Raw genomic sequence first — 5,000 nt, 5'->3', positions numbered from 1 at the left:
ATCCAGGCCACTCCTCTCACTGATCCTCTACTCCCATACACTGATCTATCCAGGTTCACCCCTCTCCTTGATCCCAAACTCCCATACACTGAACCATCCAGATCCCAAACTCCCATACACTGACCCATCCAAGTCCACTCCTCTCACTGATCCTCTACTCCCATACACTGACCCATCCAGGTTCACTCCTCTCCCTGATCCCATACTCCCATACACTGACCCATCCAGGTTCACTCCTCTCCCTGATCCCATACTCCCATACACTGACCCATCCAGGTTCACTCCTCTCCCTGATCCCATACTCCCATACACTGACCCATCCAGATCCACTCCTCTCCCTGATTCTCTACTCCCATACACTGATCTATCCAGGTTCACCCCTCTCCCTGATCCCAAACTCCCATACACTGACCCATCCAGGTCCACTCCTCTCCCTGATCCTCTACTCCCATACACTGATCTATCCAGGTTCACCCCTCTCCTTGATCCCAAACTCCCATACACTAAACCATCCAGATCCCAAACTCCCATACACTGATCCATCCAGGTTCACTCCTCTCCCTGATCCCAAACTCCCATACACTGACCCATCCAGGTCCACTCCTCTCCCTGATCCTCTACTCCCATACACTGACCCATCCAGGTCCACTCCTCTCCCTGATCCCATACACTGACCCATCCAGGTCCACTCCTCTCCCTGATCCTCTACTCCCATACACTGACCCATCCAGGTCCACTCCTCTCCCTGATCCCATACACTGACCCATCCAGGTCCACTCCTCTCCCTGATCCCATACTCCCATACACTGATCCATCCAGATCCACTCCTCTCCCTGATCCTCTACTCCCATACACTGACCCATCCAGGTCCACTCCTCTCCCTGATCCCAAACTCCCATACACTGACCCATCCAGGTCTACTCCTCTCCCTGATCCCAAACTCCCATACACTGACCCATCCAGGTCCACTCCTCTCCCTGATCCCAAACTCCCATACACTGACCCATCCAGGTCCACTCCTCTCCCTGATCCCATACTCCCATACACTGACCCATCCAGGCCACTCCTCTCACTGATCCTCTACTCCCATACACTGATCTATCCAGGTTCACCCCTCTCCTTGATCCCAAACTCCCATACACTGAACCATCCAGATCCCAAACTCCCATACACTGACCCATCCAAGTCCACTCCTCTCACTGATCCTCTACTCCCATACACTGACCCATCCAGGTTCACTCCTCTCCCTGATCCCATACTCCCATACACTGACCCATCCAAGTCCACTCCTCTCCCTGATCCTCTACTCCCATACACTGACCCATCCAGGTTCACTCCTCTCCCTGATCCCATACACTGACCCATCCAGGTTCACTCCTCTCCCTGATCCCATACTCCCATACACTGACCCATCCAGGTTCACTCCTCTCCCTGATCCTCTACTCCCATACACTGACCCATCCAGGTTCACTCCTCTCCCTGATCCCATACACTGACCCATCCAGGTTCACTCCTCTCCCTGATCCCAAACTCCCATACACTGACCCATCCAGGTCCACTCCTCTCCCTGATCCCAAACTCCCATACACTGACCCATCCAGGTCCACTCCTCTCCCTGATCCCATACTCCCATACACTGACCCATCCAGGCCACTCCTCTCACTGATCCTCTACTCCCATACACTGATCTATCCAGGTTCACCCCTCTCCTTGATCCCAAACTCCCACTGAACCATCCAGATCCCAAACTCCCATACACTGACCCATCCAAGTCCACTCCTCTCTCTGATCCTCTACTCCCATACACTGACCCATCCAGGTTCACTCCTCTCCCTGATCCCATACTCCCATACACTGACCCATCCAAGTCCACTCCTCTCACTGATCCTCTACTCCCATACACTGACCCATCCAGGTTCACTCCTCTCCCTGATCCTCTACTCCCATACACTGACCCATCCAGGTTCACTCCTCTCCCTGATCCCATACACTGACCCATCCAGGTTCACTCCTCTCCCTGATCCCATACTCCCATACACTGACCCATCCAGGTTCACTCCTCTCCCTGATCCTCTACTCCCATACACTGACCCATCCAGGTCCACTCCTCTCCCTGATCCTCTACTCCCATACACTGACCCATCCAGGTTCACTCCTCTCCCTGATCCTCTACTCCCATACACTGACCCATCCAGGTTCACTCCTCTCCCTGATCCCATACTCCCATACACTGACCCATCCAGATCCACTCCTCTCCCTGATTCTCTACTCCCATACACTGATCTATCCAGGTTCACCCCTCTCCCTGATCCCAAACTCCCATACACTGACCCATCCAGGTCCACTCCTCTCCCTGATCCTCTACTCCCATACACTGATCTATCCAGGTTCACCCCTCTCCTTGATCCGAAACTCCCATACACTAAACCATCCAGATCCCAAACTCCCATACACTGATCCATCCAGGTTCACTCCTCTCCCTGATCCCAAACTCCCATACACTGACCCATCCAGGTCCACTCCTCTCCTTGATCCCATACTCCCATACACTGATCCATCCAGATCCACTCCTCTCCCTGATCCTCTACTCCCATACACTGACCCATCCAGATCCACTCCTCTCCATGATCCCAAACTCCCATACACTGACCCATCCAGGTCCACTCCTCTCCCTGATCCCATACTCCCATACACTGACCCATCCAGATCCACTCCTTTCCCTGATCCCATACTCCCATACACTGATCCATCCAGATCCACTCCTCTCCCTGATCCCAAACTCCCATACACTGACCCATCCAGGTCTACTCCTCTCCCTGATCCCAAACTCCCATACACTGACCCATCCAGGTCCACTCCTCTCCCTGATCCCAAACTCCCATACACTGACCCATCCAGGTCCACTCCTCTCCCTGATCCTCTACTCCCATACACTGACCCATCCAGGTCCACTCCTCTCCCTGATCCTCTACTCCCATACACTGATCTATCCAGGTTCACCCCTCTCCTTGATCCCAAACTCCCATACACTGAACCATCCAGATCCCAAACTCCCATACACTGACCCATCCAAGTCCACTCCTCTCCCTGATCCTCTACTCCCATACACTGACCCATCCAGGTCCACTCCTCTCCCTGATCCTCTACTCCCATACACTGACCCATCCAGGTCCACTCCTCTCCCTGATCCTCTACTCCCATACACTGACCCATCCAGGTTCACTCCTCTCCCTGATCCCATACACTGACCCATCCAGGTTCACTCCTCTCCCTGATCCCATACACTGACCCATCCAGGTTCACTCCTCTCCCTGATCCCATACACTAACCCATCCAGGTTCACTCCTCTCCCTGATCCCATACACTGACCCATCCAGGTCCACTCCTCTCCCTGATCCCATACTCCCATACACTGACCCATCCAGGTCCACTCCTCTCCCTGATCCTCTACTCCCATACACTGACCCATCCAGGTCCACTCCTCTCCCTGATCCTCTACTCCCATACACTGACCCATCCAGGTCCACTCCTCTCCCTGATCCTCTACTCCCATACACTGACCCATCCAGATCCACTCCTCTCCCTGATCCCATACTCCCATACACTGACCCATCCAGGTCCACTCCTCTCCCTGATCCTCTACTCCCATACACTGACCCATCCAGGTTCACTCCTCTCCCTGATCCCATACACTGACCCATCCAGGTTCACTCCTCTCCCTGATCCTCTACTCCCATACACTGACCCATCCAGGTTCACTCCTCTCCCTGATCCCATACTCCCATACACTGACCCATCCAGGTTCACTCCTCTCCCTGATCCTCTACTCCCATACACTGACCCATCCAGGTTCACTCCTCTCCCTGATACCATACACTGACCCATCCAGGTTCACTCCTCTCCCTGATCCTCTACTCCCATACACTGACCCATCCAAGTCCACTCCTCTCACTGATCCTCTACTCCCATACACTGACCCATCCAGGTTCACTCCTCTCCCTGATCCTCTACTCCCATACACTGACCCATCCAGGTCCACTCCTCTCCCTGATCCTCTACTCCCATACACTGACCCATCCAGGTTCACTCCTCTCCCTGATCCCATACACTGACCCATCCAGGTCCACTCCTCTCCCTGATCCTCTACTCCCATACACTGACCCATCCAGGTTCACTCCTCTCCCTGATCCCATATTCCCATACACTGACCCATCCAGGTTCACTCCTCTCCCTGATCCTCTACTCCCATACACTGACCCATCCAGGTCCACTCCTCTCCCTGATCCCATACTCCCATACACTGACCCATCCAGGTTCACTCCTCTCCCTGATCCTCTACTCCCATACACTGACCCATCCAGGTTCACTCCTCTCCCTGATCCTCTACTCCCATACACTGACCCATCCAGGTCCACTCCTCTCCCTGATCCTCTACTCCCATACACTGACCCATCCAGGTTCACTCCTCTCCCTGATCCCATACACTGACCCATCCAGGTCCACTCCTCTCCCTGATCCTCTACTCCCATACACTGACCCATCCAGGTTCACTCCTCTCCCTGATCCTCTACTCCCATACACTGACCCATCCAGGTCCACTCCTCTCCCTGATCCTCTACTCCCATACACTGACCCATCCAGGTTCACTCCTCTCCCTGATCCCATACTCCCATACACTGACCCATCCAGGTCCACTCCTCTCCCTGATCCCATACACTGACTCGTATCTCTCAACAGCACGTGGGCTGTGATAACCAGATAGCCTCAGACATGCAGGAGGACAAGTGTGGCATCTGTGGTGGAGACAACTCCAGCTGTAAGATCATCAAGGGGAACTTCACTAGGAGCGCTAAAAAAGAAGGTGAGCCTTCTTACCCTCATGTCCAGTAACATGACCCCCACCGCCAACACACACATGTACCACCTCAGATAGGAAACATTGTGTCAACATCCACAGGGATGCTTTTCTCAGTATCTGAAGCTGTTTTTATACCTAGACC

The 5,000-nt window shown here is 53.7% G+C and overlaps 1 pseudogene; it reads left to right on the top strand.

Annotated features, from left to right (window-relative positions):
* Positions 1–5,000, top strand: part of LOC135544092 (A disintegrin and metalloproteinase with thrombospondin motifs 2-like) — an 83,965-nt pseudogene that overhangs the window by 70,653 nt on the left and 8,312 nt on the right.

The sequence above is a fragment of the Oncorhynchus masou genome, chromosome 8 (genome assembly GCF_036934945.1).
Source record: "Oncorhynchus masou masou isolate Uvic2021 chromosome 8, UVic_Omas_1.1, whole genome shotgun sequence".
NCBI classification, from domain to species: Eukaryota; Metazoa; Chordata; class Actinopteri; order Salmoniformes; family Salmonidae; genus Oncorhynchus; species Oncorhynchus masou.
The sequence above is the reverse complement of the archived record's forward strand: the minus strand, read 5'-3'. Positions and strand labels throughout refer to the sequence as shown.